At 41.9% G+C, this 17,038-nt stretch overlaps 1 pseudogene; it reads left to right on the top strand.

Annotated features, from left to right (window-relative positions):
* The first annotated feature begins 2,866 nt into the window (after window positions 1-2,866).
* Window positions 2,867-4,192, top strand: LOC138419587 (zinc finger protein 420-like; annotated as a pseudogene).
* Window positions 4,193-17,038: the final 12,846 nt, after the last annotated feature.

The raw sequence follows: 17,038 nt of genomic DNA on the forward strand, positions 1-17,038 counted from the left end.
TGTGAGCAGAATTGAGGACATACTGCCAAAGTTCTAGGAATACTGGGGACAGAGTTTGTTTGTTTGTTTGTTTCTGACTTATAATTTCTAAAACACTGGAAGCTACAAATATGATCTTATAAATGTTAAATTCAAGTAATTTCTTCACTGTATAAACCAAAACCTCCCTAAAGAGAAAGAATGCCAATCTCAGGATTAAATCAAGGTTTCTGTTTTCTTCATATGAACTCATATGAAATGTTAAGTGTATCTGCCCCAATTCCTCAATGCTAAAAGGCTTAACTGAACTGAGTTGAACTGAAAAGACTTAAATATATTCAATTAACTCAAAAAATTTTCAAATAAATTGGCATAAGAGCTTAAAACATTTTCTACCATATTTTTAATGGTTTCACACTATTATAATGTTTAGATATAGAATCTTTTTAAAACGTTCTTATTGGAGTATAACTAATTTACAATGTTGTACTGCAAAAAGAATCCATTTTACATATAGATATCTACTCTTTTTAAGATTTCCTTCCCAATTCGATCTCCACAGAGCATTGATAGTGTTCACACCATACTTTGAAAGTCTCATTTCTTAATTTCTCAAGAACTGCTTCTTTATTTAATGAATCTTGTTATCAACTTCCCCAGACTTTGTCCTACATGTCCTTGCTTTCTGATTAGACCTATGTCAGTATCATTTATGATTTTATATTGAAACATCATATGGAACTTGCTAAAATAAAAAGTGGGTTAAAGAATTAGAGGGCACCTGATGGCATCAGCATTTAAGATGACTTAAGTGGAAGAGTAATCATTAGACTGCCTGTCTCTTCTTCATTTAGTGGTTGTTGTAGCTTTTTGTCTTGCTCCTTCCTCTACATCATACTTCGTTGTCCTCTCATTTTGTCAAATTTTCTGGGTTTGTGGTCTATTCTACAGGCTGCAGGATCCTAGCTCCTCTTGCTCTGTTGTCTTCCCCCTAGCGAGTGAGGTTGGTCCACAGGCTTGTACCCTTATCCCCTTGATCTGGGCTTTGATTGCTGTTATTGTGACCCGAGCCTCCCCAAAATATTGAGGGGAATTTCCCCTTGGCTCTATGGTTGTCACTGGTCTCTCGGGGTGGAGTCTGATTCCTGGTTCGTGGAGAAGAGCCCCCAGATGTGTTTCTTCGTGTGATTCTGATCTGTAGTGAAGGCAGGTAGGATTGGAGGACACCCACTGGGAGAGAAGCCACTAAGCATTGCTCCTCTGGGATTGTTCACCTTGGCGTGTGCTCATGCACTGTGTGAACCTCATGTGACTGCATGTTGGCACTGCATTGGCCCCCTTCAACCATGGGCATGCTGGCACATTGCTCTGGTGCCAGCAGCTTTCACTTTTAGGGATTTACATAAACTGTTTGTGAAAGCAGAGAGATGTGCCTCCTCAGATGTTGTTTTCACTGGAACACCAGCAGAGATCCAGTGAACTCAGGTCCCAGAATTGCATTCATGGAGCTGGACCTGCTCAGACTCTAGCCTGGCCCTTCCCCCTAGTATACATCCCCACAAAGTCTACAGCTGCTAAAGCTACACCTCCCAGGACTGGAGGAGCCCTGGTTGTCCATGCAGATGCTCTGTAGGGGCTGAGTTGACAAAGCCAGTTGCAGGTATAAAAGCATGGTTTGTGCAACGTGAGGAGAGACTTCAGTTTTCTGTCCTTAAAACTGGGGCTCAGCTTAGCTTTCAGTTGCTTCTATGTGTGTGGGCAACCCACAGGTGTCTGCTCCAGAAGCTGCCCCAGAGCACAGGAGTCTGCTGATTGTGGAGGAGTTGCATGGGGGGAGGCTGTGGCTGGAGCTCAGTAGAGCCCACCTGGGTGGTGGCCCTTCCTAGTGCTAGGAGAGGAGGGGCCAGCACAGGGGAAGAGGGGCTGCAATGGTGGGTCTTCCCTTTGGGCATCAGTCAACAAAGGCGCTCTACTCTCTGGTGGTCAGGTTTCCTCCATAAGCATTCTAGTTATAGAGCTCATCCCTCACCCCCGGCCCCTCAGGATGTCTCCTCACAGCCCACAGCAGTGCTCTGCCTGGCTATGCTATGCAGACCCCACATTTCAGCACCCAGACTTTGGCTGCAGCAGCAGATACCCTCTCAGGCTGGGTGGGCAGGGCTGGCATCAGTACCTTGTGTACAAGTCTCACTCTGTCCTGCTGCCACAGACTGTTGCCGTGTTCTCTTCCCACAGAGAATGAGGCTACCCTTCTGTCCCAGCTGAGCTCACACCAGCCCCAGTAGATAGGAATAGTAGATAAGAAAACTTTCATTTCATATCTTTCAGCTGTGTCCTCTCACAACACCCGTGGTTTGATGTCAAAGAATCCAAGATTAGAATATTTAATCCAAAAAGCAAACCTAGGAGTATTTGAAAGAGCTTACCTTGGAAATGAACATTTAATGAAAGACCAGGAATATATGGGGGTATGTGAAAGACCGAGAATATGTTTATATGGACAGAAAGAAACCAAGACACTTTCACACAATGTGGACATTACTGCCAAAAGAAATGAGCAATGTGAGTCAAACTGTGGAAAACACCGATTTCAGTTATCAACAGCTGCAGAGAAGTGTATCTGTTTATCCAAAGGCTTAAATCAGTTTTTGAAACATGCGCATTCTCTGAAGGGAAATGTGGAAAATCTGGAAAGTCATCCAGTCTCTACTGCAAATACTCATGCAAACCACTCTGAACACAGGCTTCGATTACACATACATTCAAGCACGTCTGAAAACCAGAAATTAAAAATGATGGGGAAGATTCACAAAATAATCAGTTTGAGGGATCTGTGAACAAGGGATCATTATTCTTCTACCAACAGACAGTTTCTCTCCATTCCAAAATGTGTAATGTTGATATTAATGGAAGAGAGTTAATCCCACCATCACTGTTCAATACACATCATGATACGGTTAATACGGAACAACTTCTCACATGTAATAACACGAGACAGGCCTTAAGTAAGAGCTCTACCCCCAATAATTACAAGAATATTTACGGTGGAGTGAGAAGCCATGCATGCAATGAAACTGGGTGTAAAACTGAACAAGACTCTCACCCTATGAAACATCAGGGACCTCAATCTTCAGACAAAGATTCTAACAATAGTACATGGAGGAATATCTTTTACCAAACATCAGGTTTTCCACTAAATGAGAGTGCACACACTGAAGAGAAGATTTACAATTGTGAATATGGTGATGTCTCTAATCAGTCTTCAAATCTCACTCAACAGCAGAGTTTTCAGAATCCGCAGAAAAGTACAAGTGTATGAAATGTGAGAAAGCCTTTACTAACTCATCCAGTCTAAGCAGACACAGGAAAATTCATTCAGGATGGAAACCTTTCAAATATACAGAGTGTGGCAACACCTCTAGTCAGAATTCAGAGATTAGTCAAGATCAGCAAATCCACACTGGCAGGAAACCTTATGAATGTAAAGAATGTGAAAAAGCATTTATGTGTTACTCAAACCTTAGTCGACATCAGCGCATTCACACTGGGAGAGGCCTTATAAACGTGCAGAGTGTGGCAAAGCCTTTAATCAGAAGTCATGTCTTACTGATCACCAGAGAATTCATACTGGAGAGAAACCTTATAAATGTAAAGAATGCGGAAATGCCTTCAGTCGCTACTCAACTCTTACTCAACATCTTCGAATTCATACTGGAGAGAAGCCTTATAAATGCATAGAATGTGTAAAAGCCTTCAGTCAGTACTCAAATCTTACTCAACACCAGAGAATTCATACTGGGGAGAGGCCTTATAAATGTAAGGTTTGTGGCAAAGACTTTAGCAAGCACTCAGGTCTAACTTACCATCAGAGAATTCATACTGGAGAGAAACCTTAGAAATGTAAAGAATGTGGAAAAGCCTTCAAAGCACTCACGTCTTACTCACCATCAGAGAATTCATACTGTAGAGAAACCTTAGAAATGTAAAGAATGTGGAAAAACCTTCATCAGGCACTCACGTCTTACTCAACATCAGAGAATTCCTACTGGAGAAGTGGCAAAGGCTTTAATCTGAGCTCTCACCTTATTAGACAGAGAGCACGTACTGGAGAGAAACCCTACTAATAAGTGATGGAAGAAGTTTGTCCTAAACATACACTTCAGAAAATACAAGACCATTTATTTAAGGAAGATAAGGAATGACATAAAGAAAATGTAGAAATTTAATAAAAATTAAATCTAAATAAATATCAGAAATTGCACACTAGAAAAAGTGAAAGTCGCTCAGTTGTTTCCAACTCTTTGCAACCCCATGGACTGTGTCCATGGAATTCTCCAGGCCAGAATAGTGGAGTGGGAGGTGGATTCTTTACCAACTGGGCTATCAGGGAAGCCCACACAATAGAAAGCATTTCATCAATCCTGTTTTTTCAAGTTCCTCTTCAGGAGAAGTATTGTAGATAGTAATCCATAGTTAAAACAGATAGAAAATTGATATGTTAGTATGGATCACAAGATGAAGGTTGGTATTTAGAAATGTACAAATAGTAGCAATATATCTTTGTTTATATTGACATGATTTGTGATTGTTTGAAAACCAAAATCAATGTGATTCAACTCTCAAATTACTCCATGCTGCTATGCTTCATTTCTAGTGTGTATGCAAAGTTAAGTTTTTGATGGTTGCTATCTCAAAGATGAGACAAGGCCTTCACTCCTAGGATGAAATCATTTATATTTATTTTCCATTAGAAGATTAAGGACCCAGGAATGTAACATGTACATCTAAATGGAGGCGTTAGTCATTCATGTCAAACATCCCTATAGGTCACCATGAGGTAAGTGTTCAGGGAGAAATTCCACATATTATAGTAAGATGTACATTTTCAATAGTTATGTCACTTCCTATTTAAGTAAAATACAATGATGGTTCACTGAAATCTTGATGTATCTTTATAATATCAACAGAAGTCATGAATATTAGTTGCCATGTTTCAAATGAAGACATCTCTGATCCCCTAGAAATGTATGGAAACCCCTCCCAGAAAAGTTATATAATTAGTGTATGTTTTATTTCATAAACAATTAACCTCCATTTTGTAAACATATGAATCACGGTTCTTAGATCATTGTATCAGAGGAATGAATATCATTGTTTGTAGGGAACTAGGTTTAAAGAAGGTTGAGAAGTGCTTGCAAACGAGACTCTCAACCAGGGCTGGACATTCTTGCAAAGGAGATGTTCTGCCCAGTGTAGGGAACTAGGTTTAAGGAAGGTTGAGAAGTGCTTGCAAACGAGACTCTCAACCAGGGCTGGACATTCTTGCAAACGAGATGTTCTGCCCAGTGTAGGGAACTAGGTTCAAGGAAGATTGAGAAGTGCTTGCTAACGAGACTGTCAACCAGGGATGAGCATTCTTGCAAACGAGATGTTCAGCTAAAAATCCTGTTTGTTCCCATGGGAAAAGAACATTGCTTACACACAAGGATGTTTCTCTGATTCCTCAAAAGGAACAGACCTTGGGACAAAACGGATTCTAAGTTGATAAGGAAGTTCCCCAAAACAAAGTCTTAGCTGCAGTAAATAAGCCAAGGTAAAGGTTATCTCGCCCTGCGCCTGCGCACTGTATAGTCTCTGAATCATAGTGCTTGGCAGCTTGCCCTGTAGGGGGTTGTGCAAAAGATATAAAAATTAAGCAGCTGTAAGAAGCAAGTGTTAAAATATAAAGATTTAAACCACTCTGCAGTGTTGGTGTGTCATTCCGTCGCCGGCAATTGTTTATGCTTGTAATCTGTATTTTATTCAGTTAAAAAGTGGGTTGGAAAAGGTTTTATTCTGACTGTGTGATATAACATGTTAATAAAACTAGACGGTTTCTTGTGATGAAGTTGGTGTGTAATGAATTGTCAACCTACCGATTTAAGGTTGAAGGGAATATACGTAACAATAAACTCTTTGTTAGCACAGGGGGATGATACCTGTTACAATTAGTTTCCATCCTGCCGTTAAGCCTCAAATAATTGGATATTTCCCATCATTTCTCCATTGTACTCCCGCCCCCCCCCCCCCCCCCTCCATAACTACTGGGATATTGTGATGGTTCTAAGAAGGATCATACAGAGTATTGTTGAGAGTTTACCTGAATTACTGCATGCTGTTGCTGCCTCAGCGTCTGTCTGGGAAGTAGGCAGCCTGCAGGCCCTTGAACTCACACCAGCCAGTCCTGTGAACACCTGCAGTAGATGACCACCCACCCTGAGACCAGCAGTCGTGCTGAACCCCAGGGTTTACTGCACAGGCCCCCCTTCATTGACCCCCTCAGAGCTCTAGATTCCTGCTCCTCTTGGTTTGAATGGAACAATCCACACTCAACCTGGGGAGCCCACAGCACTTCATCCAGGGTCCCTTAGAAAGGCCTGAACTCGAAGTACTGGAGCTTTCTCTGCCTGGTTCTAGCCTTGACCTTCCTCAGGGGCCCTCAAGGCTTCCTGTGAATTCTTTTAGGACCTAGAGTCATAAACTCATCTACTTCAATTGTCCTTGGTTCTTCTGTTAGCTAAAAGTTTCCAGGGGCTCATTTAAGCAAATGTCAATTTAACAAAGTCACAAAAAGCATAATTAAAAGCCATGATGTGAAAGTTCTGAACCAAGATGTGTAAAATCTTGCCCTGTACAATTCTTAGCACAAGTTTCTTGTCTAGGCTTAAAGGAACTGTTTTCTCATGGCCTTGGCATACTTTGAATGCAATATATAAATATCTGAAGATATATACATCATATAATTTATATAACACACATTGAATACAATATATAAATATCTAAGGTATACATGTTAGCAGTGAGAAAACCAAGAAGGAATATGTGAGTGTATGTGTATTCATACACATTTAACTTAGAGAATTTAGAAATGCTAGATCAAAACTGATCATTTTAGACTTGCAGTTGATTGACTAAATACTGCAAAACTTGTCAATTTGTCAATTAATCTGTTTTGTCTAATTTTCATGGAATTCATTTCCTTAAATGTTAGGAGGTTACATTTTTTAAGGAACTTCCACACTGTCCTCCCCCTGTGACTGCCCCAGTTTAAATTCTCTCCAGCCATGCAGGAGGTTCCCTGATCTCCAAGCCTCGTCAGCGTTTACAATATTAATAGTGGGCTCTTTGCTAATTGTTATTCTGACTGGCATGAGATGATGCATCATTGTAGCTTTGTTTTGCATTTCTTATTGTTTAGCGCTGGTGAGCATCTTTCATTTCCCTCTTGCCTTTCTAAATGAGCAAGTTGCCCCATCCAGGCTCAGCAGTTGTGGCGCACAGGCTTAGCTGCCCCAATGCATGTGGAGTATTCCTGGACCAGGGATCAATCCCACGTCCCCCGAACTGTCAGATGGATACTCCACCGCTGGGTGACCCGTCTGTTTAGCTTTTTTCCTTTTGAGATGCATGTGTATTTTGTATTGGAATATAATTGCTTTACAATGTTGTGTTAGTTTCTGCTGTATGACATCATCAATCAGCCATAAGTATATATGAATCTGCTCCCTCTTGAACCTCCCGCCCGTGATCTCCATTTCACCCCTCTGGTCAGCAAGAATACTAAGCTGAGCTCCCTGTGCTATCCAGCAGATTCCCACTAGCTACCTGTTTTAACCATCAGTTCAGTTCATTTCACTTGCTGAGTCATGTCCAAGTGTTTGTGACCCCATGGACTGCAGCACGCCAGGCCTCCCTGTCCACCACCAACTCGCAGAGTTTACTCAAACTCATGTCCACTGAGTTGGTGATGCCATCCAACCATCTCATCCTCGGTCGTCCCCTTCTCCTCCCCACTTCAATCATTCCCAGCATCAGGGGCTTTTCAAATGAGTCAGCTTTTCACATGAGGTGGCCAAAGTACTGGAGTTTCAGCTTCAGCATCAGTCCTTCCAATGAACACCCAGGACTGATCTCCCTTAGGATGGACTGGCTGGATTTCCGTGCAGTCCAAGGGCCTCGCAAGAGTCTTCTCCAGCATTTCAGCCATGGTAGTGTATGTGTGTCAGGAAGCCTCTTCAGTTTGTCCCCCTCTTCTCCTGCCGTGTCCGCACATCTGTTCTCTATATTTGGACAAATATTGTCATAACAGATATACATGGAATCTAAAAAAATGGTGTTGATGAACTTATTTACTGAGCAGGAATATAGTACAACGGTAGTTCTTAAGCTTTTGGATGTTGAGGTTTCAAGGAATAAAACACACGGACAATCGTGGCAGGCATTTTATGAAGTGAAAGAAGCCCATTCAAAAATGCTACAGAAAGTAGCAATTTTACAATATGACACTTTGGTGTAGCTAAATGTTCATATGTGCTCAGTGGTGTCTGAGTCTTTGTGAGCCCAGGGGTTGTAGCCCGCCAGGCTCCTCTGTCCATAGATTTCCCAGGAAAGGATACTAGAGTGGGTTTCCATTTCTTCCTCCAGGGGATCTTCCTGACCCAAGGATGGAACCTGCATCACCTGGATGTCCTGCATCGGCAGGTAGAAAGTTCTTCCCACTCAGTCACCTGGGAATCTAGTAGGAAATATAACAGAGATTTAAAAGGTCTGTGGTTTCCATGGGTTTCAAAGGAAGGATTATGAAAATCCTAAATCTAGAGAACTTTCAGGACCGTGAAATAATTTGTGTTAAACTGTTGTGATGGACACATGTTATTATACATTTATCCAGAGGTATGGAGTGCACATCCCTAAAAGAGAAACATAAGGGTAAACTAAAGAGTTTATTTACTGTCCTTGTAGCTTCATCAGTGGTAACAAATGCTCACTCTGGTGGGGAAAGGTAAGTAGGGAGATTGTCCACGTGTGCGAACAAGAGTCATATGGGTATGGGAAACTTTGTACCTTGTTCTCAACTCTGCTGAAACAAAATCTGTGAAACAAAATCTGTGAAACAAAATCTTCTACAAAGTTGGTACTGGTGCACGCACACTGAATATTTTTTAGAATATATAATATTAGAAAGATGGACATGCTTCTATCTTGAATTTTTCCTTAGTCATTATACTTTAAAGATGTGAGAAAATAGAGCTCTCTAAATGGCACAGACAACAAACTGTAGCAGTTGATTCATAAAACCTAGAAAAACACACACACAGCAAGTAGAACAAGGCTCTCACGTGTTAATTCATGTTAATGTAACTTAAACGACAACACCGATCATGATTTCCTTGGTTGGTCATCAGATAGCATTTAGGGCATCATTTCCAAAGGCATTTGTCTCTGCCCACACACACTTGTTAACCTTGCGTGTCCTGCTCAGTTCAGTTCAGTTCAGTTTAGCTGCTCAGTCCTGTCCTACTCTTTGTGACCCCATAGACTGCAGCTCGCCAGGCCTCCTGTTGCCTCTGGTTTATTTTCAAAGAAAGCTGTGTTGGAAACACCTCCAGGCTCCTGGTCTCTGAAGTTGGAGGTGCCACAGCTGCAGAGAGGTGGTCACAATGCAAATCATTTTGTGAAAACGTGTGTCCCCAGGCTGCAGAGAGGGGTGAAAACAACTAAGGACATGGGAGATCTTTGGGAAGAAGTCTGCAAGTAAAGCCTGGCAGGAACCCAAGACCCCCAGGTGATTCCCACCACTCACCTCTCCCCTCCCCTCCCCCAAGGGCGCAGGCACAGGTGAGGACCACCACACCCATCCTAGAAAGAGCCCCTCACCAGGGAATCAGGTTGACCTTTGCTTCTAGAAGTTCCCGCCCTAAATCCTCCCTTCCTGAGGTCTCAGATGTGCCAAATGTGAGGCTTCCCCCAGGGCTCCTGAATGCAGGTCTTCCTCTTGCATTTTTTTCAAAACCCTTGTAGGGTGGGTCAAGTAGCCCAGAAGTAGGGCCCTTTGTCTCTGGTGAATTGTTCTGAGGCCTGCTCTCTGTAGTGCAAAAAGGAAGGAGAGGAACTAGCTGGGAAGATCTGCCAATAGAGTGGAGCAGCAGGATGTGATTAGCATATCAGGTTAGTCTTGATTACCCACTACAGATCAGGAACAGAGAAAGTCAGCAAAGAGCTCCGAAAAGGGTGAGAGAAACAAGAAAACGTTTTCTTCTTTTTCACTGCAGCAGTTGCAGGTTAAACGGCTGTATGGATGCTTTTGAAGGTATTTTCTCAACATGCAGATGTGAGTTTGAGAAGTCATATCCCCACAGAAGACGCAGAGCAGGAGGAAGAAGAGGAGGAAATGGCAGCTTCTCAGGTAATTGTCCTGTCCCGGGTGTGGGGCTGTGTCTGCTTTTCCTCCTGACATGCCTGGACTGAGAATCTCCAAACATTTAGTTCTCTGCTTCTAAGTTTTCTGCCTGGAGTGCTTGTAATCACCTTCTCATTCACCCACCCCCCCCCCCCTTTTTTTTTAATTTTAAATAGTGAAAATCAGCTCTTCAGGTTTCCTCTCGCTCATATTCCAGAGCCTTTTCTCCATTGTGTGTATCCTGGCTTTCTATAGAGCATGATGAATTCTCAACATGAAATAGTGACTTTCAATGTTGAATACATTCCCTTTGTGAGAGATCAATACGGGGAGGCACTGGTATCTGAGATTCCCATTGGGATGTGGTTCCGTGTTAGGATCTTAGGGAAGTCGGGGAAATGCCGTGATGAATTTATATGTGGATGCAATTCAGCTCTCTGGAACAGGAGTAAGAAAGTGCCCTTGTTAATATGCCGCGGCCAGCACAAACAAGAGTCGCACCTGCACAGGGAGAGAACGGAGCGTCCCCGCTAAGAAAATAAGAGAGAGACAAAAGATGGGGTTGAGAGGATCAGACCAAAATGGCTGATACCTTGCTTTATTGTGCTGCAGTATATATAGGGTAAAGTACGTGACTTAAGGCACTTACAAGATTGTTTTTAATCTCAGGATACAATCACCAGACCCTTACCATTGTATATAGAACACAATCAGATAATCTATCTTCTATGAAGTATACACAATAAGATAATCTATCTTCTATGAAATGTTGCCGAAACCAAACAACTTGGAGCCTTAAGGGCTATAAAAATTCTTGAGGGTGGCGGGACAGGGAGCTTAGGCGCCTGTCCTGGGCTCTGCATACCTGCTGAGCAGCTCCCAGGACTTAACCCTTCACGGGTCATCCCCCGCAGCTCCCCTCTCTTTATTTTTTAAAAGCTCCATGAGATGTCGGTGTTGCAACATGTTTTTATGTATTAAAACTCTCATGTGTAAAAATTCTTTAACAATACTACGAATAAGACAAGGAGCTAGACAAATTATGATAAGCACAACAGTCAGAACCGCGCCCATAGCAATTATACTTCGCCACAGTGAATGAAGGCTAGGAAAGTTAGAAAATAAATTTTGTAAAAAGTTATCGACAGTATCAGCTATATTCAACGTAGCTTTTGGAGAATTTTCAATGTCAAGAATTTCATTGTGCAATTGTAAAAGATCTAAAGAACATTAGTATTAAACCAAATTCCTTGTAGATGTTTTTTCACCTTATCCCACGGAAAATCAGATGTATTGTAAGGCTTTTTTGTAACACAAATCCATTTATAATTAGCATGGCATTGAATTTTTATACGAAAATTAATGCTCTGAACTTGTTTTCCTAGAACTCTAACTACATCATATAAAGCTGATAATCTATCTTCTATTTTTTTATCTATATCTTCTTGAGTTCCCATTACTCTAGTAACATCATATGACAAGGAATCTACAGTATGAGCAGCTTGAATGGATTGTGCTAAAGATACAGAAGCAGTAACAGCAGTTGCTATAAGGGTGATTAAAGATACTATACCCAGAATAATCAGGCTTACACTTCTTGGAGTGCGGCTAAGAGCCGTGTTAATGCGTTGTAACAATTCTAAAGCGGTCTCATCATACCATTCTTCAGTTATTTCAACAGGTAACATTACAAAAGCAGGTTGTTTTACTATTATAACTTGTTCTCCTTTGGCTACACCTCTAATGCAATTAGTAAGTATGCAATTAGAACAATTTAAATGATAAATATCCAATGACAGCGTTATTTCCATATGGCCTTGTATCAACATGAATGGGTAAGGGACACAAGCTCGGGGATATAAAAATCCTGTAACTCCCACATCACCATATTTACTCCCACTAATATTGGGTTGTAAATATAGGCTATTGCCATGACCAAAAGCAGCCAAAATTTTCCACAGTTCAGTTTGAAATATAGGAGCAGTGTTTACAGAGAGAATGGGTGGATGCTGTCCTCGATATTTGGGGAAATCAGGTGTTCCCCCAGGTGCCCAGTCCCATAAAAGGGTGGTATCGGCATTGTTGATGTTATACACCGATGCGACCCGTGCTCGACATAAAGTCCAAGGAGTGTCTATTCCTATGCCGATGCTTAGATGTTTGTCACAAAACGGAATGTCGAGAGGTCCGGTTCCATCACGGTACGATCTCTTTCCGGTTTTTTCATCAATGCCTGAAATAGTCACTCGAGGATAGGATATATCAGCTGACACCTGTATACAGTGAGGATGCTGTGATTGATAAGAAAAGCACATAGGATATTGAGTAGTAAGACCATAAAAGGAGATATTGGCTTGCTGAGGAGAAATGTGAATATCTGATTTTCCTCCTAAAAGACTTGTATCATTGACATATACAGGTACTATTTCTTTATCCCATCCTAAGGATTGAATCTTAGGCGGATCGGGAATGTATGCCCAAAAAGCCGCAGCCGCCCCGTTTTGTATCCGCTGTAACAATAATAATAACATGATCAGTATATTAGTAGGTGTCACTGGAGGTTGTACATGAGCCTCATTCCAAGCATATCGCATCAACGCCTCAATCTGCCTCTGGGTAGGCAGCTCACTCGTGGGCTCGCTCAGTGTCATGCGATGCATCTGATATGTCAGGGAGTTCCTCCGCCGCGCGTACCAGCCTTTCCGGTATCCAACGCGGCGCTTCGGCATCCTGTGGAAAAACACAAACATGCCTTCGTCCCCATATTAGTACAGGGTCTGGCCCATACCACAGATTGGTAAGTGGATCCTTCCATCGTACAAGTGGTTTTTTGCATAAGGACCGTTCTCCCCAAAAACGCTGGGCTGCTGAATTGCCTTCTGCGTCTAAAGTTAAAAAATTTAAAACATAAAGAGCATGGTTTAAGGCGTTATGCGGTGAGGGGCTATACAGTTCATTCCCCTTTTTTTGTTTTAATAATTGATGTTTAAGGCGTTGATGGGCTCGTTCCACAATACCTTGTCCCTGTGGATTATATGGAATTCCTGTTTTATGATGAATTTGGAAAGAAAGACAAAAACGTTGAAAAGAACGGCTAGTATAACCAGGTCCATTATCTGTTTTAAGGGTTTGTGGGATTCCTGAAATAGAAAAGCAAAATAGCAAATGTTGAATACAGTGACGTGTCGATTCTCCAGTGTGAAGGGAGGCCATGAGAAAATTGGAAAAAGTGTCAATAGAGACATGAACATATTTCAGACGCCCAAATTGAGGAATGTGAGTGACATCTGTTTGCCAGAGATGATTAGGGCGTAAGCCTCGAGGGTTGACACCATATTGAGGAAGAACAAAGAATTGAGGACAGGTAGAGCAAGATTTAACAATTTGTCATGCAGCTTCACGGGAAATTTTAAATTGCAACCGTAAAGAATGACTATTTTGGTGATGTAAGTTATGAGATTTTCGGGCTGCATCAATAGCTGATTGAAAAAACACTTGTTTAGTAAGAACGTCCGCAGTGTGATTGCCTTGTACGAGGGCACCAGGAAGGGTGGAGTGTGCACGAATATGCCCAAAGAAACAGGGGTGTTGGCGACAGTGGAGAACCTGTTGAATCAATGTAAATAAGTTAAGAACTTCAGGAGAGGTGGTGCCGATAATTGGAACAGTTTCAATCATCTGTAAGGCACCGACCACATAGGAGCTGTCTGCAAATAAATTGAAGGAAGTAGGTACAGTTAGCAATGCTTGGTGGACTGCAAATAATTCCACAACCTGAGCAGAAGAGAAACTGGTATGTGCATAATAGGTTTGATGGTTAATAATTAAAGCTGCAGTACCATTAGACGATCCATCTGTAAATATAAGAGTCGCTTCGGGAATAGGTTGTCGGCGAACTATTTTTGGAAAAATAAAGGCATGAGAGCTAGCAAATTGTAACAATTTATCAGAAGGGTAATGATGAGTAATCCGTCCCGGGTAATTTGCAAAAGCTATAGACCAATTATCTGAAAATTGAAAAAGCCAATCTTGTTGTTCTAAAGCATAAGGAACACAAATAAAGGGGGGTTCCATGCCAAAATACTGGATAGCTTCGTGACGTCCCTTTGCTACAATTTTTGCAACAAGTTCATAGTAAGGGAGCAGATGTTTAGTTGGAGTAGCAGACAAATATATCCATCGCAAAGGTTTATCTTGATAGAGAACCCCTGTGGGTGCTCGGGGGGTAGGAAGTATATACAAAACCCATGATCGTTGGTAATCACAATAAATAATCTGTTGTTGTCTAATAGCTTCTTCTATTGATTGTAAGGCAGTTCGTCCTTCTAAAGAAAGTGTTCGGGGTGACGCAGGGTCAGAGTCACCTTTAAGGATGTCAAATAATGGCTGCAAGGTATAAGTGGGTAATTTTAAATAAGGACGTATCCAATTAATGTCTCCTAAAAGTTTTTGAAAGTCGTTTAAAGTTTTTAAGTGGTCAGTCTGTAATTTTACTAATTGGGTATTATAAACGCGAGGATATAAGGAGAAACCCAAATAATTATAAGGAAAATGAGTTTGAATTTTTTCATCAGCAATAACAAGACCATTAAGGCTTAAATGTTGTTTTAGAATCGAAAAAGCTTGATACAATAGATGTTCGTCAGCATGAGCTAGTAATATATCATCCATATAATGAACTAAATATAGCTGAGGAAAACGTTGACGAACGGGAGCTAATGCTGTAGCAACAAATTTTTGGCACAGCGTAGGGCTATTAGTCATTCCTTGTGGGAGGACTCTCCATTGATAGCGTTGCATAGGCTCTTTAAAATTAAGAGGGTAAACTGAAGGCAAATCTCTTACAATCTTGAGGTGCAAGAGGAATAGTGTAAAATCAATCTTTTAAATCTATAACAATGATATAGGATTTATCAGGTATAGCAGAAGGAGTGGGCAACCCAGGTTGTAGGGCTCCCATATGCATCATTGTTTCATTTACCTTACGAAGGTCTTGTAGCAATCTCCATTTCCCAGACTTCTTTTTAATAACAAAAATTGGGGAATTCCAAGCAGAGGTAGAGGGTTCAATATGCCCAAGTCTCAGCTGTTCCTGCACCAGCTGTTGTGCGGCAGAAAGTTTTTCCTGTGTTAGGGGCCACTGATTGACCCATACCGGTTCCTCAGATTTCCAATCAATAGGATCGGCATGTGTCACAGGAGAATCAGAGGTCCCTAGGGAAAACACCCCAAGCCTTTTCGATCTTGATTAGGTTTTAGATCAAGGGGCAAAATGATGCCTTGATGTTGTTTACCTAAACCTTGATTTGGAAGTAAGCCCTGATCTAACATCAAATCTGTTACAGTGGGTGAAGGACTATATAAATAAACACCCATTTTGCTCAATATATCACGCCCCCATAGATTAACTGGAAGATGGGGCAGAATATAAGGTTTAAATTGGCCTGTATGACCGTCTTTATCCGTCCAAGTAAGAAGGGACGAACTTTGTTCTGGATTAGTAGTTTGGCCAATACCCTGAAGAGTGGAAATAGCCATCTGTTTAGGCCATGTAGTAGGCCAGTATTTATCAGAAATGACGCTAATATCGGCCCCTGTATCAAGCACTCCGCGGAAAAGCTTACCATTAATGCGTAGCTCAAGTTCTGGTCATGCCTCGGTAACATTTTGCACCCAATAGGCGTCAGAGGACCCGAAACCTTTATCCTGACGGTCTTTATTGATTGTTTTTCCCTGTATGACTAATGAAACTAAAAGAAGTTGAGCTATACGCTGTCCTGCATTGATCACAATAATTTTGTTAGGAGCTGAGGCTAATATTTTTATCTCTCCTGTATAATCAGAGTCAATCACACCAGGATGGATAAGTATTCCCTTTAAAGACGCACTACTGTGCCCTAAAAGCAGTCCAGCTGTCCCTGGAGGTAAAGGCCCAAACACTCCTGTGGCAAGGGTTTGAACCCCCATCTCGGGAGTTAATACTGTGTAGGAGGTGGCACAGAGGTCCAATCCTGCGCTGCCTCTTGTGGCTCGACAGAGGTCTGCAATGGTCCTTTTGGAACCTGCAGTGTTGCCCCATAACATTGTTTCGGGGCCAGGGGCTGGCCCCTCACCCAGTTTCCCGAAACCGGGGGCAAAGGATTACCTTGAACATCCGTTTTAGAATGGCAATCCCGCGCCCAATGCCTTCCTTTTTTACATCGTGGGCACAAATTAGGAGTGTTAACAGGGCTTTGTTGTTTTTGAGGGCACACTGCAGCCCGATGGCCAGGTTGATCACAAACAAAGCAACCCGAATTACCTGACTTTTGAAGTCCTTTCTTGTTCCGGGCTTGCTGCTGAAAAAGTACCTCTTTTATGCTTTTTCCTTGTAATGCTGCTGCCATAGCAATGCCTTGCATGTAGGAGGGTCCAATGTCAGCACAAATGCGAATAAAATCAGACAGATCTCCCTTTTTTCGATAAGGTCTTAAGGCAGCTTGACAAGCAGAGTTAGCGTTTTCAAAAGCCAATTGTTTTGCTAATACCATCCCAGCCTTTTCATCTGACATTATCTTACATATAGTATCTAAGAGCCGTGCCACGAAGTCCTGGTAAGACTCATCAGGTCCCTGCCGGACTTTTGAAAGATCCTCTGTCTTAGTACTGGAGCTAGGAAGTTTTTCCCACGCCTGCCGAGCCGCATTTGATATTTGTGCATATGCACCAGGTAAGAAATTAAGTTGAGTATCATTAGCCTGATAAGGGCCTTCACCAATCAACATTTCATAGGAGGTCTGTATACCTCGCTGTCGGTTAACATCGGCTATACGAGCACATTGTTCAAAAAATTCAGATTTC

The sequence above is a fragment of the Ovis canadensis genome, chromosome 14 (assembly GCF_042477335.2).
Source record: "Ovis canadensis isolate MfBH-ARS-UI-01 breed Bighorn chromosome 14, ARS-UI_OviCan_v2, whole genome shotgun sequence".
NCBI lineage: Eukaryota > Metazoa > Chordata > Mammalia > Artiodactyla > Bovidae > Ovis > Ovis canadensis.